This window comes from Eublepharis macularius, chromosome 3 (genome assembly GCF_028583425.1).
Source record: "Eublepharis macularius isolate TG4126 chromosome 3, MPM_Emac_v1.0, whole genome shotgun sequence".
Taxonomy (NCBI): domain Eukaryota; kingdom Metazoa; phylum Chordata; class Lepidosauria; order Squamata; family Eublepharidae; genus Eublepharis; species Eublepharis macularius.
The window spans coordinates 117,193,741-117,220,638 of NC_072792.1; positions in this window are offsets into that span (position 1 = coordinate 117,193,741).

The window sequence follows — 26,898 nt, forward strand, 5'->3', positions numbered from 1 at the left end:
ATAAAAACATTTAGCCTTGTTTAAGAATTTTCCTGTATAGAGTTCATTTCCTTCAGGGTGTGTAGCTAGTTAGTATTAGGAATAGAACTCAGGCGCATAACATCACATGCCTTGGTAAGGGGCAACCGAGCAATGAACCCAGCTTGTCATGGGGCTCCAAGGGGCTGGGGCCCAGAATTCCTACAACAATTGGTGGGCCGTACGGGGATGGTGCTCAACCACCCACACCCCAAGGTAGCAACTCTTGAACTTTGAAGATTGATAAGAACTTTTTTTTCTTTTTTCTGAAAAAAGAATCCCAGTATTCCATTGTGGGAGGCCACTGGAAGGGCTAGGAGGCCAGAAGGGCTAGGGGGCCCAAATTGTATGTCTGCTGCAGTGTAGTTTCCCGGAAATTCTAGCACAGGATTTACTGAACTACCTGTGAAGGGGTGTCTGTAGTCAGCACCCATTTAGGTTTTCCCTATTCGGGGGAAAGGGAGCTTTAACTGCCTTTGGGTGCCCCCTCCAACATAGTAGGGAAAGCAGAACCCATCCTGCCGGGGAGTAAGGAGATTATTTGCCACCTCCACAGGATCAGAAGGACTTGGAGGTCCGCTGAAAATCTCACTATCTCGCTGCCTTAGCAGAGAAGAGAAAACCCATTTCTGCCTGCTTCTCTGCTTGGGTGGGCGGGAGGGCACTTGAAACCCGCTGTATTCTTTACTTATACTCTTGACTTTAGCTTATTTTATTTCCCAAGGGGGATTTGTATTGTATTTGTGATTTTGCTGGGAGAGGAGAGGTAGTAGCTTGGTAAGGGACAACCAAGCAACAAACCCAGCTTGTCGTGGGCCCCCAAGGGGCCAGGGGCCAGAATTCTCATGACAATATCCAAACAACATAATTTATTAAATTCATATTATTTACTCTAAATATGAAATTATTTGAACTGAGAGACATTAGAAACTGTAGTTCCCATGCATACTGTCATGGAAGGATATTCATTAGTGTGCTGATGATAAGGACTCTACAAAGCCTCTCCTGTCACCAACCATCTTTTCCCACTGCTGGCTTCCCTTTCTTTAGGATAAGTTTACTAGGAACAAAAAAAAAAAGGATGTAAACAAGGTTTTTCAGATTTGGTCTTTCTGTGCTTCTATGATAATTTTCCATGTATAGAAAGGAAATGATCTGGTCATAGTTGGAGGATGTAACTCTGCATTTCCTTGTGAAGCACCTTAACTGAGAAATGTCAATAGCAGCAAAGGCTAAATGTATGATTTATTTAAATTGGGTTTATGAGAAGACTTGCCAAGCACAGCCCTATCACCTGTGTAAGAAGGCCCTCCTGAATAGTTCGAGGTGCAGAGGAGTTAGCCATGTTAGTCTGTAGTAGCAAAATAGTAGAAGCCAGTAGCACCTTTAAGACTAACCAACTTCACTGTAGTGTAAGCTTTTGAGAACCACAGTTCTCTTTGTCAAATGCACTGTTGAAGTATTCTTTCAATCTTAGGCATCTAAAATAGGCCTCCAGGTCTTCACAGAGTTGTATGGTTTATGTGGGTCTGGCTGGGCAAAAGGATAGTCCTTGTGAGAGGACAGATTCCTCTGCTTGGCTCAGGGCCAAGCTACACATGATGAATGACACTTGAACAGCAAGTGTATTTCTCCCTGTTCACTTGCCCTCCACTCAATCCACTTGCCGTTCAAGTGTCATTTGTCATGTGTAGCTTGGCCCTCAGTTTGTGGCTGAAGAGGTTGATAATGTTGCTAGGTGGATCTAAAATGGTCTTGTTTCCTGTTGCCTGCAGGAGTTTTGAGACCTTCTTCTCCTTCTCCTTCTGTAATACAGTAAGTAGTGTGAAATAGATGGTTTCTATAGTTTGGGCAAAAATCTGCCAGCCTCCTGGTTTGTGTAGAGGGATTGTTTTTTATGGAAGAGTCTAGTTCATTGATCTCTTGCTTGATCCTTTGTTGTTTGCTATACATCAGTCCAAATGAGGTGAATTAAGTTTTCTGGATAAGGTGTTGCATAGTTTCTCACTGCCGCCTGTGCAGTAAGTGGATTTAAGTGGGTTCTTCACACACAGTCCCTTGGGTAGAATGTCCAGTTTTTTGCATTTAGAAAGGACAATGATGTCTGTTTGTATCTGTGCCAGTTTCTTCATGAGGTTGATGGATTTCCTCTCCATTTGGCTGAATGTGGTGCTTTCCATGGTCATAGATCCAGAGGAGTTAGCCATGTTAGTCTGTAGTAGCAAAATAGTAAAGAGTCCAGTAGCACCTTTAAGACTAACCAACTCTACTGTGGCATAAGTTTTCGAGAACCACAGTTCTTTTCATCAGATGCATCTGATGAAGAGAACTGTGGTTCTCAAAAGCTTATGCTACAGTAAAGTTGGTTAGTCTTAAAGGTGCTACTGGACTCTTTACTGAATAGTTCAGTTTCCATAGTTTGTGGAAAGCTAGGACAGTAGGAGCTTTCCTGACCACTTCAGGCAGGCTGTTCCATAAGATGGTGGCCACCACAGAGTCTGCTCATGTGTGGGACAGCTGTTCCTTTTATCCATTTGCAGGGTGCCACCTGCAGAAGATCCTGTTCAGATGAGTGAAGCTACCATGATGGAGCATACAGAAAGAGGTAATCATGTACATGAGGGACCAAAGACATGAAGGGTTTTGTTTATGATAGCCAATACCTTGAATTGAGCCCAGTAACTGATGAGTAGCCAATGGAGGGGCTGCAGAATGGGAATAATATGTATGCTCTACCTAGTGTGTGTCTCTTTGTCATAACTCATTAGAAAATGAAGCTGGACATTTCAACATTGGCCACCAGCTTCAAGATGATAATGAAAATTGCTGTGCCAAAATCCAATAGGGTATGAAAATCCTTGCCCACATTATCTCAGAATACACCATCACCACCACCACTGGGTATTTGCAGTGCAAACTATGGTTGTCTTTTTGTGATAGGCATAAATAATTAGAAAATAAAGCTAGGACTTTCAAAATGCCACCAGCTCCAAGGTAATTGTGGGTGGCATAGTGCCAAAAATGAAAGAAATTGGAACATCCTGGCCCAGATTAGGTTCTGGACACCCTCCCTGAACTATTTGCAATGGAAGTGACAGTTGTCTGTTGGTGGCAGGCTTAACTCTTCAAAAAATAAAACTAGTAATCTTTATGGAACTTGAAGTACAAAAAAATTAAGCAATGGTTTACTTACTAGAAGCCAAGAAAGTGAAAGCAGCACAGACACGGAGAGTGGAGAATATTACTTCCTTTACAAAACAAAGACTGTTTACTTAACAAATTCTCTGAAATACATTTTTAAAAATTACCCCATTCTCTGTAACTTTGTGCTTCCTTAATCAACAGTTGTCCTGGAACCAGAGACATTTTCACGCACCTGTTTTTACAAACGTCTGTGGACATCAAAGTTTTCCTGCAAGCTGAAGCAAAGCCTCAGCTACAACTACACAGATCAAGAAGAAGGTGGCCTGTTTAGTTTGTACAAAAACCAACAAAAATGCCTACGGTGTACACATTTTCCTACAGCTCCAGCAACCATTAAATATGTCAACTACCAACCAACGTGTGCAGTATCAGTAAAGGAATAGCAAAAGCTAGTTTTACAAGAGTGTAGACTCATACTATGAGATGAGTGTGCCATGTTTCACAAGGCTGTGTTAGAAGCTTTAGAGTCATACCACAGGTAGCAGAATTTGCAAAGAAATAATTTAACTATGAGAGGAGTGCATTGCAAATAGCTGGGGGCGGGGCACTGGAGATAAATAGGGACAAACACCCTATTCTGCATTAGCCCTATAAAAATAGTATTGTAAGTGCCATGTGCTTTTTTCCAATGGAGCTGTGTTGTCAGAGAGGAGAACATGATTTCACCCTCTCCCTCTCCCTCTGACAGACCCCAACCCACCTGGCAATTAGTCCATATGAGTCCTACAACCTTGGAAATTAACTTTCCATGGATCAAATGGCCGGCTGTTACAAGATGGGCACAAGATATATGCAAGATTCTCACACTCACACATTGTGGATTCAACCTACTGACCACTTGAAACAGACTCTACATGGCAATGTATAGCAAAAAGTGTGCAGGACCTTCTCAGATTCCACTAACAGAATGCAAGTTAAGTTGCAGGAGTTACTATCAAGTTATGCCATATTTATTCAGCCTTATTTAATGACCATATAGGCACAGAAGGCTGAAGGAAAATTCAGTTTCCACTATTGCTTGGCTTCCCCCTCATCCTTTTATTTAGTATGGCAACAAGATGGAGAAGTGAGAAAGATGGAATTTCAAATCTAAAAACCAGTTGCTGCTTGCCCTTTTATAATTCTAGACATCCCAGCAAGCCAGCTGCTCTCAGTTCTAAAACTCAAAAGGAAGAATGAGCCTTGAGTCTTCAGCTCTGAAATTTCCCTAAGCCCCCCTGGTGCTTGGCTATCCACACTGGCCCAGCTGCAGATCTGTGGTTTTCTGCAGCAGCCACTTACCCATGCTCGTGACTTTCAGTTTGCTTTTCACAGATCTTGTTCTTCACAAGCACTGGAAAATGTGTGCATGTGGGTAGGTGCACAGAGAGAGGCAGAGAGTTATGTTCTCTCTGCACTCTGTCTGTGTGTAGCTAATATTGGGGGGATTTATATATGTATATGTTAGAGACGTGACTAACCCTAACTCACATTCTGAGTCAGTTGTGCTTATGTGCTATTACATAGACTCACTTGGCCAAGCTGCCCATCAGTTTCTGTATTCCCCAACTGTAAAATGGGTAAATATAAATGTATATGGTTGTTGTGGATTTTCCGGGCTGTATAGCCGTGGTCTTGGCATTGTAGTTCCTGATGTTTCGCCAGCAGCTGTGACTGGCATCTTCAGAGGTGTAGCACCAAAAGACAGAGCTCTCTCAGTGTCACAGTGTGGAGAAGATTTTGGCAGGTAATTTATATCTACTCAGGAAGGTGGATTTGGGCTGAGTCATCCTGTAAGAGTTTCCCAGGGTGTGGAATGCTAATGGAGGGAGGCTTCACTGTATCTTGAGGAGGTTCTTTTGCATATGGATTGGTGCTTGATATGCTAATTTTTTCTGCAGGGCTATTGTAGGGTGTAAAGTATTTTGTTAGCCTGGTGTTTTTCAGGACTGAAAACCATGCTCTATTCATTCTTAAAGTCTCTTCTTTCCTGTTGAAATTGTGCTTATGCTTATGAATTTCAATGGCTTCCCTATGCAATCTGACGAAGTAGTTGGAAGCGTTGTCCAGTATTTTAGTGTCCTGGAATAGGATACTGTGTCCTGTTTGAGTTAGGCTATGTTCAGCCACTGCTGATTTTTCCGGATGGCCAAGTCTGCAGTGTCTTTCATGTTGTTTTATTCTTGTCTGGATGCTACACTGTGTGGTCCCGATATAAACTTGTCCACAGCTGCAGGGTATGCGGTATAATCCTGCAGAGGTGAGGAGGTCTCTACTGTCTTTTGCTGATCGTAGCATCTGTTGTACTTTTCTGGTGGATCTGAATACTGTTTGTAAGTTGTGCCTTTTCATAAGCTTTCCCATCTGATCAGTGATTCCTTTGATATATGGCAGAAACACTTTTCCTGTGGGATACTGTTTTTCCTTAGTTGTTTGATTAATCCTTGGTTTAATCACTCTTCTGATTTCATTTCTGGAGTAGCCATTTGCTTAAAGTGCATGGTTTAGATTATTTGTTTCCTCATTGAGAAAGTGTGGTCACATATCTGTCTTGCACGGTCTACTAATGTTTTTATTATGCCTCTTTTCTGTCGAGGATGGTGATTGAAGTTTTTGTATAAGTACCGATCCGTGTGAGTTGGTTTCCTGTAGACCTTGTGACCTAACTGAAAGTTTGCTTTGCGGATGACCAAGGTATCTAGAAATGGAAGTTTACCCTCGATTTCTTTTTCCATGGTGAATTGTATGTCCAGGTGGATATTGTTGAGGCGGTTTAGAAACTCCATCAATTCTTCCTCACCATGGCTCCAAATGATAAAGGTATCATCCACGAACTGGAACCAGACTGTAGGTTTGTGGGGTGCTGATTCTAGAGCTGTCTTTTCAAAATGTTCCATGTAGAAGTCTGCTATAACTGGGCTGGGCAGGCTTCCCATGGCCACCCCATCCATCTGTTCATAGAATTCATTATCCCATTGGAAGTAACTGGTTGTCAGACAATGGTGGAATAAGGCTGTTACATCCTCTGGAAAAATCTGATTAATAAGTGCAATTGTGTCTTTTACTGGAACCTTAGTAAACAGGGATACAACATCAAAACTGATGAGTATGTACTTGGATTGAGTTTCAGAGAACTGATTTTGTTGATGAAATGTGCTGAATTTTTGATGTAAGACGAGGTTTTTCCGATGTGGTCCTGTAGAAGATTAGCCAGATGTTTAGCTAATTCATATGTCGGTGAACTAATGGCTCTCACGATGGGTCGGAGTGGGACTGAATCCTTATGAATTTTAGGGAGCCCATATAGTCGTGAAAGCCTTCGACAATATACATGTATATGTTTAACTTCTTTACCATATACCATTTGCTATCCCATTGTAAGAAGAAGCATTCTTAAACATCTACTTTTCTACTTTAACCATCTACTTAGAATAAGCCATACGGTTTTATTGAAAACAGAAGTACAAGGGACAGCTCTAAAAGGTTTAGAATCAAATTTGAATTAGCTGTTAACCCCCACTGACTTCCTTTTCATTTTCTGTTTAAAGGGTTTGCTAGCAATATCATCTTCTCTAACCTTCTCTACTGTTCTTTGAGGCCATTCTGCAGCAAAAGTCTTCTTGAAGTCCAAGTATATTATGTCTGTTGATTCATTTCTGTCAGCTGTCATTGTTGCTTCCTTGAAGAAGTTAATCAGATTTGTTCAGCTTGACCTCCGCTTTAAATGGTTTTGACCTATCTAAGTCTCTACCTGTTAAAATGTTCTCGAGGTTTGTCCTTACTCAACAATTCTGAAACTTCATACTGAAGCTAGACTTTGATACACCAAAAAAGCAGATGTCATAAATATTTCCTTCATGCCCCTAGCATATTATTCTTATTATTTTATCATCAATAATAATTAAAAGTCTTTGTCATTAGTTCCTTCATTTCATCTTTTAGTATTAAGGGTATTTCATTTTTTAAAAAATTTTTATTGGATGGGTTTACAAACACACATATAAAAATCATTATCATTGTTCACCCCATTGCATTTTCCCCATCCTCCCCCCCCCTTTTCTGGTGACTCCCAGCAGTTTTCCATACCCAACTTAATCTAGAAAGTATATCATATAAATTCTTAAGGTCTATAATAATAATGTAATAATGTAATATATATCTATATTATACCAATCAAATCTCTTTAATTATCTTAACAATCTACACTTACTATATTGCTTATCTTAGTTAAAAATATAAAAATTATCTAAGTAATAATAGGTACATATACTAACTAAAAAAACACAAACTATATATGTATATGTAGCATACTATTCCTTACATACCAGTATTAAAGGTATTTCAAAACCCTTTTTATTTTACTCACAATTTCAAAAACATTTTCTTCTGAAAACGTTCCTTTTATGTACTCTTTTCTCCATTTTGTCACTGTCTTTATAGGTAAAGACAAACACTTTTACAACTGTTCCTTAATATATCATATAACATTTATCAGAAGATGCTGATGATAATAACATTGACCGGACTACTTCATCCTGAAGGCACATCTGGGCATACTAGTCCCCCCCCCCACACACACACATGGATGGTTAGTGCATTTTTGCCCACCTGCAGAGACTGACAGATCCTATTGGCTTGTAAAATGGCAACATTCTGCCAGGATTATGAGTGTTGAGTCCGACCTGCACCTCCCATTGAGGAGGGGGATATGTGCCCCAACCTGTATTTATTAAATCTCAACTACCCTGCCCCATGGTTCTTAAGGATGTTAAACATAGGATGCAAAGTGGACTGTTTTAATATATTTTTATTGCTGCATCTATATGACTGCTACCAGAGTTTTGATTGTTTTTATTATATGTATTTATATGTTGTTAATCCGCTCTGGGCCTGTGTGTGGAGAGGACTACAAATTAAATAAAATAAATAAATAAATAAATAAATAAATAAGGATAACAATTAAAATTTCAGTCTAATGGCCTTCTAAATCATATATACATGTCACAAAGAATACACTGTGTGATTTGAATCTAGCGTTTACAGAAGACTGTTACGAAAAGGAAGGACTGTGTTGACTTCAGGAGGCCTTGGATTAGATTGGTGGGAAATATCTTTGCTTTCTGTTAGTTTTTAACTGCTGGTGTTAAATAAAATGTGTCTCTAGTTGTATTGTACTACTTTAGTCTTAGATTTCTTTTGCTCATTGGAAGCTTTCCAGCCCATTTTTTCTGAGACGATTCTAGCATTTTAAAAGCACGTATGATCTTTCAGGATTCTCCATCTTCCTTCTCTTTGATGCTTCTTTTGGTGCACAAATAACATGCTCAGATTCTAAATGTGAGCCATATTAGAAAAGCAATGAGAGTTGATCAGTTTGCCAGAGGTTGATTATGAACTTGTGAACCTGACTCTTGTCTTGCTGCTCTCTAGCTAAGTTGGAACATTTCCTGGAGATGCAATTGATGGGAAATTTAGGGCTCATAGAAATATAATGAAATCTCTAGCCTGTGAAGAACTTAAGTCAGTGCTTAGTTTAAGCAGTTGAACAGCTTGACTAAACTTAAATAGAACTAATCATGTGTTCTGTGCTCCCTCTACTGGTTTAGGAGTATGTAACTTGCCTCAAATATCTAAACTGAGACAATAAACTTTATGCAGAACAGTTTCTGAAGAAAGCTAAATACTGAAGCATTCAGTGAAATGTAGAATGAACACTAAAGTACTTTTTTAAAATTGAAGAAAAAAACCTATAAATGTATGGAACTAGAAATATTCTATTGCAAATTACAGTATAATTGTTTTATACTGTACTCCTCAGCACAGAAAGACAAATGCAGAAAATGGCCGAAAAAAAGACTGACATGAAATGTGAAGCATATAAGTAGGTACATTTTTAAAAAACCTTTCAGAAGCATTTTCTTTCAAGGCAGTGGTGGAAAAGTTACTTAGGCAGACTAAAATTCTTCATTCTGTTCCTCATAAATGTATAGAACAACAATGGTCGTCACCTGGCCAGTGTAGATCCAATGGCATCTGGGAATGGAAAGTCAGGTGTGCTAATCTTGTCCCCTCAGCATTCTCAAAAGATTACAAAATGTACAGCAGGAATCTTTTGATGAGATGTTTGCAGATGGAATATAAGGAAAGTCCACTAAACTTCTGAGTACTTCTCAATAGCAGAACATGTTCACATAATGAGGCATAACACCTCATCAAGAGGCTGTATCTATCCTGGATTCATTTAAACAGCAGACATTTGCTGCACATGGATGTTATAAACTACAATGAGTGAGTGAGAGAGTTTAATTTTATTTCAGCCTCTCATAGCACACTACCATTTTTTCCTCCAGATAACTTACATTGCTTTAGGTCTTAGAATCAGAACTTAATGGTGAAAGAAGTGTTGTAAGGACTAAAACCAATCTATAGCTGTTAAAAATGATAATTAGTTTGTCCTTTTCAAGATTTTTTTCTTAAGGATATGCTATGAAATAATACATTCCATCCTCAGAAATCAACCAAGAAATAATGCAAAAATTGAACTACATAAATTATTCACTTGGTTCAATTTTAGCAGAGGAAAATAGACTCAGGGTACATTTTCAGCAGTAGTCTGTGAAAATTAAACCTGAAACTCCATTTATTTTTAATGGAACTTTTATACCTAATTCCTCTTGATAGGTCACATTGAAATTCAGTACTTAATGTTTGTGTGTCATTTCTTACCTGAGATGAAAATCTATGCCAATTTGTATTTATTTGGCCTTTATTTACCCATAATTAAGTCTTCTATTTCACATGTTTTTATTTCAGAATGTTATCCTGGAAAATAATATAATAATATAATTTCAGGCATGTATTGTTGTTCACTGTACTGGGTCATTTATAGGATACCAGGATTAAAATCCCCTCTGTTGTTTACATGATAATTTATGGTTATAAAAAAGTCAAGTAATTTGAATATTTTCCTGGGATTCTTGACACTTTTACAGCATCTAAAGATTAGGTTCTAGTATGTTAAAGGGTATTGCTTGCAGTCTTAACATCTCTTTATTGGAACAGACCTGACTAGAATTCTGAGTAGATCTGTTCTCTAAATTCCAGGTAACTCTTGTCACATAAACTATTGATATAATATTGATATAATATATGAATTATTTCATTTTAGATTCTTGATATATTTTTACATCCCTATAGAAGATCAGGGTGTTTTCTTTTAGCTCAGAAAATTTACAGTTATTTAACCATGAAAACCTAATAATCTATTACAAGCTCATATCCTACTATATAAAAGGCTAACAGTCTTCCAGACAACTCACATCCTACCCTGGTGACCCTCCAGAAGGTGCTGCCATGGAGGGAAGCCCAGATGAGGCAGCCTGTCCCTCCAGAGAGCACATCACAGCAAAAAGCCCAGGCTGGGATCAGGCACAGAGCAGGTGGAAATGATTGCCCCCCTGCCTTTACCCAGCTGGGATCAGGAGCGGAGCAGGTGGCAATGCCCACCCCCTTCACTCAGTTGGGATAAGGAGTGCAGCAGGTGGCAATGCCCACCCCCGTTCATCCCGCCGGGATCAGGAGCAGAGAAGGTGGCAATTTCTGCCTCCTGCCTTCACCTGGCCAGGATCAGTCACAGAGGAGTAGGTAATGCCCGCCTGCCTACCTTCCCCTTCCTAGAGCCCGTTGTATTTTTCCCCACAATGTGCTTTGTTACTATCAATAATAATGACCACCTTTCAAAGCAAGCTCATAGAAAAGGTGAAGGCTTGGTATTCTGTCATTCTTGGAAGGGCAGTATATTTTATATATACACAACAGGGCATTTATAGACCCTTAGGCAGGTAATGAATAGAGGTGTGCATAATGGAAAAAATGGGCCAAAATGATACACAGAATTCAATTATTTGGCTCATTAATGCAGCTTCCAGAACACGACCAAATCTTGGAAACAAGGCTGTAATGACTCCCCCCCACTGAAAAGTTTGTGTGTTTCATTTTAATACTTACTGTGCAGAGGCCATGCAGGCAAGCCAGGCAGTTGGGGGCTATCTTGCAGCATCTTGTCTTCCTTAATGGCAAGTATGCCTGCACATGCAACCAACTGGCTCCAAAGGGAGAGACTGAGCCCTTAGCGTTAACTCTGTTGACAAGAACAGAATGTGTGTGGTGCTCATGAGTGTGTTTTTTTCAGCATTTCATGGGCAATGGGGTTATGTTATTGGCACTGAGTGGCTCGGAGGGATCAAAGGATTGATTTGCACTGGGGAGGGGAGCAGCAGATAGCATGGTGCTTCCAGTGCCAATATTGCTTCCTTTCTGTGAGCTGTTATGCATAATGCAAGGAAAAGCTGGCCCAGGAACATCCACACAGGCATGCACATGCGGGTTTGAGGAGGGAGGAGTTTCCTTCAATTCTTTGAGCACCTGGCTGCCTCAAAGGCTCATGTTATGCAGATTAGGGTGAAAACGGGAAATAAAAAGCAATTATTAAAAGAGAGCCAGGAGTTACCAGGCCTGTGGAACTAGTTAATGCCCATTCATTGCCCAGTCTTCTTCTGCTGCTGCCCTTCGCTTAGGTGCCATGGTGCCCTAGGGCCACTCACTCTGACTTATGAAGTACTTCAAAGATAGTGGGTCAAGAATCACTAGGAGGAATTTCATGTTGCCCAGAAAGCCTTCTGGCAGGCCTTTTGGGATTCTCTGAATAAAACTGTTAACCCAGTGTTAAATGTCAGGGTTGTAGTAGGTGTATGCATTGTACATTCACACTTGCAATGCACACCCAAGTCTTTCCAGATCATTATTCCAGGTAGAAGGACCAATCTGGTCAGATTTTTTAGTTTTGGGCACAGCAAGGAGATTCATTGAGTTCTTCCTGCCATTTTGTCTTCTTCCAGTTTTAATCGGTTTTAATCAGAAAGGAAGATACCAGCCAAAATATGTTGGCTTTGTCATTAAAGCAAGATTTTTTTTGGATTCGGTTTCGTTTTCCCGGCCATGTCGGACGCTCCTCTCCGCAGGTCCGGGAGGAAACGTTCGAGCAGCCTGACCGGGCAGTTGACTCGCAAGGGTTAACCCCCAGGACTCCCAGTGAGGGAGCCAGGGTCCAGAGCGCGGCAGGAAGAACCCCCTGGAAGCAATGCAGGGGGTAAATTGCCCGTTTGCTCCAATGGAGGCCGGCAGACTTGCGCAGCACATCATGTGCAGCCGGGCCATGGAGAACGGCAATAAGCAGATTTAAGGTGAAAACCTGTAAGTAAGCGAATCCCTTCTGATTTCTAAGCGTATGCGAAGGATTGGTGGGAGTTGAAGCTAAGAAGGTGCAGGTTTCTTCCCCTTCACAGAGTTTCGGAACTTAACTGGCGCCCCTAAGATGGCGACGAGAAAGCAGAGCCCTGCAATGAGTAAATCGGTGATGGCGATGTTACAGGGGAAGGGGGAAACTTTAGAAGAGATGGTCAGATGAGCAGTCTTTGAAGCTGTGCAGCCCTTTGTAGCGAAGATAAACGAAATGGGGCAAAAGGTTGATTCAGTGGAAAGCGAAGTGAAAACCATTAAAGAAACAGCGTCTGGAGCAGAGCAGTCTGCACGCGAAAACGTAGTACTCATGAAAGCAACAAGTAAAGAAGTGAAGCTCTTGGAGAATCAAATAATAGGATTGCAAGTGGACCGTGCCCAAACGGCACTGCGTCTTCAAAATGTAAAAGAGGAGCAAAGTGAAAATTTAAAAGATTTGGTGTCGGGACTTTTGGCGTCATTCGCAAAGGCAACTAAAGAAGAGTTAAAAAACGATATTTTGGAAGTCCGTCGGACATCTTCAAAGTATGTAATGAAGCGTCAGCTGCCCCACGAGATTATTATTGACTTTTCATCTAAGAAGACTCAGGACACCATCTTATATAATTCGTATAATGTGGACTTGGACTATTTGGGCAACAAGGTTAAAATATTGAAGGATGTTCCATTTCTGGCTCGTAAAAGAAGATTTAAGTATAAAAGACTTGCGGCTTTCCTGAGGAAATGTGATGTAAAATACAAATGGTTGTTTCCGGAAGGCGTCTGGTTTAGATCTTGAAGGATCAAACCTACAAGATTACATCGGAAGTACAGCTGACAGACTTTTTGTTCAACCATCAGGAGTTTCAGCAAGAAGAAAGTTCAAAGTCTGAAGGGGAAAGTGGGGGGGGGGAGGAGAGAACGAGCACAGCTGCTGCAGCTGCGCAGAGAAAACTCAGACCAAGACGCGGGGGGGGGGGGGTAGAAGACCTGATCCTGAATATAGTCTGTATTGTATAAGATCTACCAATCTGATAGCATATTAGAAAGTTAACTTTAAAGAAAAATTGCAGCATGAAGGGAATACAAGACATGTAGAGTAGTGTGCGTTTTTTATTCATATGTTGCTCTTCCCTTTTCCCCAGTCCCCCCTTTTCCCCTTATATCTTTGTAGTCTTTTGTAGTTTTCTGTTAGATATTAAAAATAAAAAAAAAATTTAAAAAGCAAGATTTTTTTAAAAAAAACTTTACTGTGCTGTGCTAGACTGGTTGACAATGGAGTGCTCTCCAGCTTATGTGCCATTTTGGCATTGTGCAAAAAGAAAATGGATGGCCTCTCCCGTAATTACTAGCACAAAAAGAGAGGAGTCCCCAAGGGAGAGTAAAAATTATTCAACTGTTTGTGTATACTTAATGTTTACTGTATGTCTTATTCATTGCATACATTGCTTAATAAACATACACATGTTTAAACCAAAGCTCAAAGTTCTTGAGATTAATAACAAAAGCAATCCTGTGTCCAAGTGGTCCAAGGTTTATATTCCATTAATCATGGGAGTGTTGAAAAGTAAAATCCGGGCCGTGCGCCCAATCCGGGGCCGGCTGCACATCAGATTTCGTAAATTCCTTCTTCAGGGGCGTGGCCTAATAATAATAATAATGAAACAGTACAAAGCAATCAACATCTCCCCCATTAACATTATCCAAAAACCGACCAAATCATTTACAATACTGACCTCTGTAATACCTCTTAAACATTTTACACAGACGCTCCAAGGACAAGGCGGCCGTATCTTCAATAGCACGCCCAGAACGCCGTGTGAGAACCAATATAAGTATATTTCCCCCTTAAATTCTTAAAGGGAACGCATCCACATCTCACATCCCATTACAAAAAACACAGCAAGGATAAATCAAGATTCAGACCCAACGGATGTTTAGTTTGTAACGTGTGTATCCAAAATGCTTCTCTTTGTAACAGCCTTTTGTGATCCCCTTTCTGTAAAACACTTAATACTGCCACCCGAAAATCCACTTCTGAAGTGGATCTATTGAAGATACGGCCGCCTTGTCCTTGGAGCGTCTGTGTAAAACGTTTAAGAGGTATTACAGAGGTCAGTATTGTAAATGATTTGGTCGGTTTTTGGATAATGTTAATGGGGGAGATGTTGATTGCTTTGTACTGTTTCATTATTATTATTATTAGGCCACGCCCCTGAAGAAGGAATTTACGAAATCTGATGTGCAGCCGGCCCCGGATTGGGCGCACAGCCCGGATTTTACTTTTCAACACTCCCATGATTAATGGAATATAAACCTTGGACCACTTGGACACAGGATTGCTTTTGTTATTAATCTCAAGAACTTTGAGCTTTGGTTTAAACATGTGTATGTTTATTTTGGCATTGTGGGCATCTGGTTACGGCCAACCCTCACGTTCTTTGGGGTCCTTTGTTGTAAGAGTTTTCATGTGCTTGAGAAGAAACTCATTGGATTGACAGGGTTTTGGATAACGGTTAAAGATCCATGTGCGAGCATATGCAGCTGCCCAAAACTCACCTTATGCTTTCTCCATTCCTGGGTTTCATAAACACAGAACCACATTGTCGGGTGCTCTCAAATTCAGTTGTCAATGGTTTAGAGGGAAGACTGTGTTTTTGGTGCAATTTTGGTAAATTGCATGCAAAAACAGCCACCCCAGAGCCTCACCCCCTAGCAAAGAAGCCTCTCTGGCCTCTGCAGGTCTGGAGGCCAGGTCTATCTGCCTTGCAAAATTACTGGTGGGTAGACCTGGCCTCCATGGATCTGGGGACCAGGTTTACTCACTATGCAAAGGCATGGCTAGTAGATCCGGCCTCCGCATGTCTGGAGGCCAGGTCTCCCCATCTTGCAAAGCTATAGCAAGTAAATTTGGCCTCTGAAATTTTGGAGGCCAGGTCTACTCATTTTGCAACTGCTTGGCAAGTAGATCTGACCTCCACAGGTCTCCCCGCCCCCTCCCCCATGGCTGATCAATGCTTGGGGGAAGGCTTGGAGGGGGAGTGAAGGAAAGCCTTGCTGCTCCCCATGCTCCCTGCCACATTTCCAGTCTTGAGAGGGAAGGCCGGGGGTGGGAGAGGGCAGGAAAGTGAAACCACCTCTCTTCCACCCCCCCGAGTTTCTAGGCCTGGGAGGGGAAGGCTTGGCAAGAGGAAAGGGCAGGAAAGCTGTGCTCCACCCCCAGCAGATGTAAGCTTGGGTGAAAGGCTTCAAAGAGGAGCGCAAGCCAGCCAGGCATGCCCCATGCTGGCTGGCCCAATCGAGGCTGAAGGGCAGAGCCAACCTGAGGGCCCTTCTCAAGCACCAGAGGCTTTCCTGGACTGCGCCTGGACCAGTGAGTCTTCTGAAATACGCTTACTCAATTATGTAGTAAGATGCTTCTGCTAGGCTAACATCCTAACATCTAGGTAGACTGCTGGTCACTGATGGAAAGTTTAGGGAGGTGAAAAATTCTTGGTCCTTTTCCATTTATGTATTTTCAATAGATTTTTTAAAAAATCAGACTCAAACAAAAGCACAACACAAGCATCAATCAATGCACATTTCTGGTGGGTGTTAATATTTGGAAGGTTCACAGCTTTTCTTCAGCTTCTTTTGCAAAAAAAAAATGTAAATGCTTTCTAAGAGGTAAAATAATGAAGAAGGGAAAGAAGAGAAATTACAAGTTTGATTGTAGCTGACCATTTTACTCAGCTATTCTGTAATGGCAAAATCGACACCAGCTGAGACTGTTTGACAGGTGTTAAAGATCAGCAGCTGTAGAAACAGACTGATAACTACACTGAAGTGCCACACCTGCATGAGGAGAGTAATTCATCCATCCTGAGAACTTTATCTTTTAGCTTTAACACAAAGTTTTCTTTGGTCAGCTTGTTATACTAATGTTTCCTCAGTAAACAATGTCACTAATTAACGCTATTATGTCTTTTCCAGGCAATGCAAACATCTTTAATAAAGTTCTGGGAAAATATAGCCTATACTTTAATTGGCAAGATTGGTAATTTCTCTGCTGAACAAGATGAAATGTTGCTGAATGAAGAAAGTAGTAGTAAATTCTTGTTATTGCACAGGAAATTGCCATGGCACTTAGTTTTAAATGCAATTCAGAGTGAAATGTTATTAATCAAATGACCCCATGACAAGAAAAGTAAGGGGAAAAGGAACAGTGCTGGATTTTATATGAAGTTTGCTGTACGATCTGTAGTAAAATAATATACACAGAAAACCTGAACAATATATCAACAAATATGAAACTGATGCCACCAGACCCAACACATAAGGAGGTAGCTGGGAGGAGATGGGGGCACACCCCAACAACCTTGTTGGTCCAGGAAGTCCCAACAGACAAGGGATGGGGCTAAGGAGATCCTGAGGGAGCAATGCAGAGCTCAGCAAGGGTGTGGCTTTTGCCTGAATCAGAAAGTGCTCCAGCTGCTGGCCCAGGTGATGGGCACTGATGCCAAAAGGGTGGGGCTGGACCTGTTGGTGGGGGAGGGATAAAAGGGAGTTCCAGAATGAGGGCAGGGAGGAGAATGGGGTGGCTGGCCAGGGCACTGAGAGGCTAATGCCCCAGGAAGGTGACTTAGAGGACCAGCGGGCTGGTAACACCCTCTTGACTTTCTGCTCTGAGGCCTGGGGAAATCCCAAGGTGACCTAGCAGGATGGCTGGAAGCCAGGAGGTTGGATAGACGGGAGTACCCTCGGGGCTTTAGCACATGTAAGTCATCTCATGTGGTTTATGTGATCCAATGTAGCTGCCCACTGGTTTACGCGTCCCCTCAAAATCAGGGTTCAGGAACATGTTTCCAGAATCAGGAATCAAGTCAGAGAGGCACCTTTGGTCTTGCATTATCTGAACTGTCATCATAATCTCGGAGACCTTAAAATAACGGTAGTGGATATGATCAAGGAACCGCTCACCGAGGATAGTCCCAGGAGACTACTGCAGTTTGAGACTAGGTGGATTTTCAAACTCTGGAGCCTTGCTCCTGGTAGGCTCAATAATGAAATTGACTATTCATGTTTTCTAGGATAGTATTTCAGGATTGCCATCATTCCTTCCACTTCTCCAAGCTGAGTACTATAAGCCCAACTCCGGGGTTTGTATAAGGGGTTTGTATAAGTTGTTTACATATATAGAGTGTTACATCATGTCATGCTGCCCTTAGGTATTGTATGATTTATGTAAGTTTTGCTGTCCTTTAGGATGTTATTTAATGGATGTAAGTTTCGCTGTCCTTTAGGATGTTATTTAATGGATGTAATTATGTCAATCAATTAATTTGTAATTATGCACTTAAGAGAGCCCTTTCCTTGTATGTTTCTTGTCCGTGTTATTATGGTTGTGTATTCATGTTCGTGATGTACCAAAATTGGGAAGTATATTATGAGTAGTCACATCGGTGCAATTAGTAAAATGGTGACCAGTAAGTATTCAGTGTTTATATACATAATGGAATTTTGATAGATTTTCTATGGAATTTTTTTAAAAAAAAGTTTATATTTTTGTTACAGTCCAGAATTAATTGTGCCCAAGAAGAAGTATGATCTATACGAAACGGGAATTGTATAAGATGCACGCATAATCCCGTCAGCACATTTGGATTTCTTCTCAACTTGGACTGGGGTCACCCCCTTCTAATATTGTGACTCTCCGCTTAGTCCCCATTGTGGGTTTTCATGGTATTCCCTTTGGACATTGTTATTATTCTGTGACCACTTGGACAGAAGAAACAAGAGATCTTATTGTATTTATTATATTTATTGTACATTATCTTTGCACTTCGCACATTTGCACTTTTGCACCATTATAGTGTTTATAAAGGAATACGAATTGATTGTTCATTGTATATTCCCGGACCTGTTGTTGGTTGGAAGCCAGGAGGTGGCAACTGCCAAGGAGAGTCCTCACAAATATGTAGGACACAAACATATATGCTGAACATCTTGGATCTCTATCTATCTGTAAAGGGCAAATAGCACACATGTAGCCATTGTTTAAGGCTTCAACCTCTTTTCCTTTTCACTAATCAAACCTAGACATGGTTGTGATAGTAGTAAATGAAAAAGAACTGTCAAAAGTCCATCTTTTTTTTTTCCTTAATAGAAGGTAACAGCAGTACAGGGAACTGCTAACAGGGAGCTATTCCACCTTTCATGTAACTGGGGAAAAAAGAGTTAAATATGTACTGTCTACTGGGACAGGCAAATATCTCTGCAGATGATCCTGTCATTTTCATACACCTCCCTCAGAAGGGTAGGGGATGCCAGGTATTTTGGTTTCGTATAGGTTAGTCTATCTAATATCCTTATATGCTGCAACTCTCTTGTAGGCTGTTAGATTTCTATTCACCTAATGTTGGGACTCTGTTTAAGGAAGTTAGGGATGTGCACATAAAAAAGTTAATATAGAGGTTCATATTTTAGGAAAGGCATAAATACTGGTATTCAGTAGTACTCAGGTTCCCTTGGTATCATTTTGGGATTCAGGTTTGGCTTTTTCCAGGATTCCAGAATTAGTCAGGTTACATGATTCCCTGTGGGGAGAATTTGGGGGTAGTAGTGTGTATAATGAAAAAAGAGCTGAAAATACCCACAGAAATTGCTGGTTTGGCTTGTTAAATTGACTTCCAAAATGATGGAACGAAGTTGGGAAATGGGGCTGTAACAACTCCCTCACTCCCTGAAAAAATTTTGTTTCAGTTCTTAGGCCAGCATCTTGTTTTCCTTAATGGCATGTCCATCTGCACTCATCATGCAACCAATTGAATCAAAAGGGGAGAGACTGACCCTTAGTGTTAACTCCCTTGGCAGGAAGGGTATGTGCACAGTGCTCATGAGTGCATTTTGTTCTGCAGCACTTCCTGGACAATGGTATTTGCATTGGTTGCTTATAGGAATCAAATCACAAAAAATTTGCTTTACGCTGGGCAAGTGAGAAGCAGACGCCAGCATTGCAATCACCAATCGCCACCCCTTTCTTTGTGTTTTACATACAATGCAAGGAAAGGCCAGCAACATCCACATGGGTGTGCATGCATGAGTTTGTGGGTCTCCGTCAGCTTCCTAGCTCCTGACTGCCACAAAGGCTCATGCTATGCAGATCAGGGTGAAAACTGAACAGAAATTGGAAAGGACAGTATAGAACCATTAAAATTGGAAAGGAAAAGTAATTATTAAAGGAGAACTGTTCTGAGGAGGTCCCAAGCATGTGGAACTGATTTGTACCCATTCAATGCCCTTCTGCTGCTTCTGTCCTTCACTTAGGTGCCATGGTGCCAGGGCCATCACTATGACTAAAGCAGTCCTCCAAAAATAGCAGGTCAAGGAGCACCAGGAGCAATTGCATCTTGCCCAGAAAGCCTTCTGGCTTTTCTGATTAAAACTGTTAACCTAGCATTAAATGATGGGGAGTAGCAGGCATGTGCATTGCACACTCACACACACATGTATACCCAAGTCTTTCCACATCAGTATTCCAGGTAGAAGGACCGATTTGGTCAGAGTTTTTATTTTAGGGCTCACAAGACTCTCTCGTTCAGTTCTTCCTGTGATTTTGTCTTCTTCATTCAACTCTGGATCAACTCATTTTTTAAAAGTGAGGCTTTAGACCCTTCCATTGCAGAGATATGCCTTTCTCCTTATATCTCTGCAATGCAAGAGGCTAGTGACTTGATTTTTTTATAATGAAAGCTGAAACGTTAGGGAAATTGTTACATATTTGTAATGTTGTATCAATATAACAGTGATGCTATTCAATTGCCATTTTTAAAAAAAATAAAAGCCCTCTAGTGGCAATGTTGAGGAAATGGCTACTTCGGGGACAGTGTCCGGGAAAACGTGGGTGAGAAAATTAAAATTTTCCTACCCATATATCAGGTATTTAGGCTTTACTGCGATTTCTCCCAAAACTTGGCAGCAAAGCACATTTGAGAAAAGTTTGGACAGATATGGGGATACCACAGAAGGAATCTCTTGCCTCATTTATTTATTTAATATTGCTATCAGTACTAACACACACACGTTATCACCAAAAAAGATACTTAGGATGAGATATTACATGAAATTGCCTACATGCATATGGCTTGTATGAATCCTATGTATAATTGAGAGCTTACAATGACTGCACAGGTATGTATACTGTGATCCATATATGTAATGAGTCATTTATTTCTTAGATTTGACCACCACTACCATTCTCCCAAAGAGCTTTCATTTAGTTAACAACCCTGTGAAGTAGGCTAGGATGGGGTCACCTGGTCTAGGTGTCAGCTTCCAAGATGCCTTTCCTTTTCGACTAATAACTAGACATGGACACAAATAGCATTACAAATGCAAAAAAACCCACGAACAGCCCATTCGTCTGTTCGCGAACAAGCTGTTTGTGAGGCACCACTGCAAACAAACAAGTGTTCATCGCAAGCCTCGTTTGTTGCGTTTGTCTGCTGTTCGTGAAGCCAGACAGTCAGGCACCTTCAATCAATTCCCTTGGCAATGGATGAAGGGACTGCCCGAACTCTGTCTGACTCCTTCTGTCGCCCTGGAAACCCCAATCTGAGCCCGACTTAGCTTGATGGGCAGGTCTTCCTTCCAAGTGTGGAGCTGCAAATTGGTTACAATTGGTTACATGGCAGCAGAAACCAGAAGGGAGGGAGGGTGAAGGGGCGGTGTTCTGTAGCCATGAGCACTCCAATCTCATCCCTGCAAACTCTGTTAGGCAGTTCTGACTGCCAACGACAGACCTCCTGCTTTTCCCTATGAGACCTCTGCTTATAAAAGGGCACTGTGCTCCCAGTTCTGGCTTTCAGTTTCAGCAGGCTGTGAAGTGTGACAGAGCTGTTGCTAGCCTCTGGGGAGAGAGACAGGAAGAGTACATTGGAGCTGGGGTTTTTTCTGTGTGTGGTGGGTGAGATAGGTATCTATCCTCACTGGTTCCAGGGCTGCTGCCAGGCCCTGGGGCCAAGCTCAGTGGGCACCTCGGCTGAGGGCTCACCCGGACTATTAGTAGTAGTAGTATCAGTGCCTAATCTGGTCAGGTTTCTGGGAGTGCTGGACTAGGGCTCTAGCCCCTCTCTCTGGTTTCAGGACTGCTGCCAGGACCTGGGGTCAAGCTCAGTGGGCACCTCGGCTGAGGGCTCACCCTCGGTTTAGTATCAGTGCCTGATCTGGTCAGGTTTCTGGGAGTGCTGGGCTAGGGCTCTAGCCCCTCCCTCTGGTTCCAGAGCTGCTGCCAGGCCCTGGGGCCAAGCTCAGTGGGCCCCTTGGCCGAGGGCTCACAGTGTTGTCTCTTTTTCTTTCCTCCTTCTTGGTTGCTGGCACAATGAGGCTTCGGCTGGGGGCCAAGGGTGCTCATGGGGGGAAGTGCAAACATTGTTCTGGTTGCCCTGTGGGAAGCAGTACTGGGCAGGGCTCTGAAGCAGCAGAGACTCCCGCTCCCCAAAAATCACCTGTAGGGGCTGTGGAGGAGGCCAAAGAGCTCTTGCTACTGGGGGACAAGGAACTCTTTAAAATGTTTGAAGAGGAGGAGGCTGAGGGATCCATGGAGGAATGGTTCGGGTTCGATGAAACATCCATCTCATCCCCATCCCAAACTACTGGTGGTGCTGTCCCTGCATGCAGTCCACCCATCACTCCATCTTCCATTGCCAGCTCCGTGCCACTGCAAGTAACCCTTCATCCTCCCTCCCCACGAACAGTTAGTGGTCCACGGTTCAAATCGTGTGTATGGAGGCCCTTCCAGGCCCTTCCAAATGACCCCCGTGTGGTGCGGTGCAGTGTCTGTGGTGGCCTGGTGTGCAGGGGCAATGACCCAAAGCACCTGTCATCGATGGTACTGACCAGGCACCTGAAGATGCACCACCCAAGCCTGTGGTCTCCGTCCTCGACCAGCAAAACATCTGGAGGGGGGAGACAGAGGGCTACCAGCTCCTCTGAGCTGGGATTAGTGGGAGGGTCGCCAGAATCCACCCCAAGCAAGAAGCCTTGCCTTGAGGGTGCTGCCGGTGGGAGGGGAACGGTCAGGCAGGCCGCCCTTGGGGAGGTTGTTCCATCAGGGTCAGGGAAAAGGGTGAGGTCAAGAGCTCAGGAGGCGGGTGTTTGTGTGGTGGCAGAGATGATTGCCCTGCAAGGATTCCCCCTATCAGTCGTGGAGGGCGTTGGCTTCCAAAGGCTGCTTCAGCACTTTCTCCCATGGTTCTCCATGCAGTCATGGTGCACCGTTGGGCACTGAGTCCTGCCTGCCCTCTACCAGTCTGTGTGAGACATGGTGCTCAGGGAGCTGTCAGCTGCCAAAGGCCATACTGTACACCTCACAGCCGACCTCTGGAGAGGCTGCCATCATGGGTACCTTGCCATCACCACCCACTGGTGGCAACTGGAGGACCTCCGCCACGCCAGGTGAAGAACTGGTCCCCCCCAAAAGGCACCATGCTTGACACTGGACTACAGGGTAGTTCTTCTCCAGGCCCAGGGGATGGACAAGGTTCATACTGGGAAGAACATTGCCACCACCATAAAGGTGGCTCTGAGGGAGTGGAAGGTGGGGGCGGAAGGGTTTGTCCATGACTTCATGGTGACAGACACAGGAAGCAACATGTTGGCAGCCCTGAAAGAGGCATCCATCCCGGGCCTGGTGTGCATGGCGCACAAGCTGCACCTGGTGATGAGAGATGTGCTTGGGTTGGGGAGCAAGCCAAGGGACAGCTGGGACAAGGAAACCTTGTGGCCGTACAATCTGCTGAAGAGCTGCCACCACCCACATCGCTTCCCACTTCTCCCGCAGCATCAACTCTTCCCGTGAGCTGTTCCAGAGGCAGGGGCAGGGGGAGACACCAAGCATCAACTCTTTCAGGACCTGCCCACCCACTGGAACTACAACTACAACATGATATGTTGTCTGGTGGAGCAGAAGGGACCATTGCAGGACATCCTGTCGCCCACGGACTTTCTGAGGAGGGGAAAAGAGTTGAGCCTCAGCTCCAAAGAATGGAGAGTCCTTGCCCAGATGTCCAAGATGCTGAAACCCTTTAAGGAGGCCACCGAGCTCCTGTGCTCCTATGAGGCCATCCTAGGTCAGGTCATCCCCCTGATCCACAGGCTCGACCAGTTCCTGGCCAAGGAGCTCGAGCATGAGAAAGAGCTGCTCCCAAGGGTCCAGGACTTTGTGAGGAGGATCCAGGCATGCGTGGCCAAGCGCATGCATCCTCTGTGCCATGAGTTGCCATACTAAATGGCCACCCCCTGTGACTCCCGGAGCAAGGGCAGTATCGCCATGCACAGGTCAGATGCTGTGCTGGAAAAAGGAGCTCCACACAGCAGTGCTCCATTACCAGAAAGAGAAGGCCAGCCTGAGGGAACCAGGCAGGGGTGAGGGGTGGGCAGTGGAGGAGGAGCAGGCAGCAGAGGAGAAGCAGGAGGAGGAGGAGGGGTGGTGGAGTTGGGAAGAGACCCATGCCAGGAGAGTCCCACCCAAATGGCCCCACTTGATCTCTGGACCTCGTCGGTGGGCTGTGTGGTTGGCCGCAGCACAATGGGTGCATCGCTCGCAGTGGAGGACTCGGTGGGGGCTATAGTGCGAGAGTACCTGGCGGAGCCCACCGAGCCCCCCCACTCCAACCCCTTGGAGTACTGGGCAAGTAAATCTGACGTATGGCCGGACCTATCCATCATGGTAACCAACATCCTGTCCTGCTCTCCCACCAGCGTGCAGAGCGAGTGGCTGTTCTCCCACCTGGGAGACCTTCTCCGTCCCCGCCATGCACGTCTGCACCCGGACTTGGTGGACATGTTGACCTTCGTGAAGGTCAACCTCAACCTCCTTGAGCATCCCTCCTTGGACCTGGACCTATCTGGCCTCTGAGCCTCCCCAAGTCTACTGTGGTTCTCAGCCAAGCTCCTGTGCAGCGGGCTCCAGCACTCCTCAGTTCTCGGGGCTGCTTCCATGGCTGGCAACCTGTGGTCCTCCTCTCCTAGACAAGTTCCTTGATGGTCCCTCTTTCAACCTCTCCCTCTCTTGATGGCAATAATATGACCCTTCCCCAAAACTCGTCCATCCCATCCTGTCTTCTAGTTGACAATTCCCCAGGCAGTTCCTCTTTCTTCCTCGCCCTCTGTGAATGGAACCAGAACAAACCTTCCCAACAACCTCTCCTGTCCTGCCCATCCCATCCTGTCCACGAGGGCAGGAAGGTGGGTCATGTCAGCTGCCGCTGCCTTCAAACATGGGGGACTACTATGCCACGGCCGCCGTCTTTGGGCCTTCCTGGTCCTGCTCTGCCATGCGGTCATGACATGCAACCCATTTTCCTCCTCTCCCCGACAAGGTTCTGGACATTCCCTCTTTCGACCTCTCCCTCTCTGGAACTGCTCCGACCGCTCCCAACCTCTCCTGTCCTGCCCACCCCGTCCTTTCTGCGAAGGCAGGAAGGTGCATGATGTGAGCTGCTGTCCCTGCCCCGCGACTCAGTGGGTTTCTCGGCTCATGGCTCGCCAACAAAGGGGTATTCCCAGTCCTGCTCTGCGATGCAGCCAGCAGAAACCCTTTGCCCCTGTCTCCCTTACAAGTTTCCTGATGGCCCCTCTTTCAACCTCTCCCTTTCTGGAACATTCCAACCCCTCTCCACGACCTCCCCCGTCCTGCACACCCCATCCTTTCCGCAAATGCAGGAAGGTGGGTGATGTCAGCCGCCGCTGCTACCCCATGGCTCAGTGGGTTTCTTGGCTCATGGCTCGCCAACGAAGGGGTATTCCCAGTCCCACTCTGTGATGCGGCCATGACAAGCAACCTGTTGTCCTCCTCTTCCCGACAAGGTCCTGGATAGTCCCTCTTTCGATCTCTCCCTCTCTGGAACTGCTCCGTCCCCTCCCAATCTCTCCTGTCCTGCCCACCCCATCCTTTCGGAGAAGGCAGGAGGGTGGGCAATGTCATCTGCTGCCACTTTGGGACACAAGGTACAGCTGTGCTGCAGTTGCTGATCATAGGGTAACACAGCATGGGGGGCCCTATCTATGGGCTCCTACTGACCCCTCTGAGCGGTGAGGGGATGGGTCCCTCTCACCTACCCTTTCCATGAAGGCAAGAAGGTGGGTGCTGTCCGTTACTGCTGCTCTTGGCCATGAGGGGAAGATCGGGAGCTGTTGCACATGTAGTTGTGCTGCACGGTGCCCCCCCCCATCCATGGGAACCTGCTGTCCCCTCTGAGCAGGGGGGAATGGGTCCTTGCCACAACACTCGTCCTTTCCACGAATGCAGGAATGTGGGTGATGCTGGCAGCAGCCTGCCTGAACTGCCTTGACAGGTAAGCTGTCTCTGATTGGAGCAGATTCTGTGGAACTGCCATCCTCTGTAAGGGAAAACCTTTACCCTCCTCTCCGAGACAAATTCCCCTTCCCTCTTTCAACCTCTCCCTCTTTGGATGGCACCAATACCACTCCACCCCAGAACTTGTCCTGCCCATGCCATCCTGTCCATGAAGGTAGGAGTGTGGGTGATTTCAGCTGCCTCCACCACACCATGGCCATCATTTTTGGGCCTTCCCAGTCCCGCTCTGCAATGCGGCCTTGACAAGCAACCTGTACCCTCCTCTCCCCGACAGGGTCCTGGATGTTCCCTCTTTCGACCTATCCCTCTCTGGAACACTCCGACCCCTCTCAATGACCTCTCCTGTCCTGCCCATCCCATCCTTTCCATGAAGGCAGGATGGGGGGTGGTGTCAGCTGATGCCGCTTTTGGCCACAAGGGACAGCTCTGCTGCTGTTTCTGATAGGGTTGCCCCACATGGAGACCCCCTTTCCATGGCACCTGCTGTCCCCTCTAAGCAGGGGAGAATGGGTCCCTCCCATCCACACTTTCAGTGAAGGCAGGAACATAGGTGCTGTCTGCTGCTGCTGCTTTTGGGCACGGGGGCAGCTCAGGAGATGTTTCACATATGGTTGCACAGCTTGGAGCCCCCCATCCATGGGCACCAGCTGTCTCCTCTGAGCAGGGGGGAATGGGCCCCACCACAACTCACATCATTTCTGCGAAGGCAGGAAGGTGGGTGCTGTCTGTTGCTGCTGCTTTTGTCCACGAGGGGCAGATCAGGAGCTGTTGCACATGTAGGTGTGCAGCATGGTACCCCCTGTCAACAGCACTGGCTGCTGCTCTGAGCAGGGGGAATGTGTTCCTCCCACCCTTTCCATGAAGGCTGGAAGGTGGGTGCTGTGCTGCTGCTGCTTCTTGGTACAAGGGACAGCTCAATAGCTTTTGCAGATACGATTGTGTGGTAAGGTGCACTCCTATCCATGGGCACCTTCTGTTGCTGCTGTGCATGAGGGGAATGGGTCCCACAACTCACTTCCTTTCCATGAAGACAGGAAGGTGAGTGATGTTGGCGGCAGCCTCCA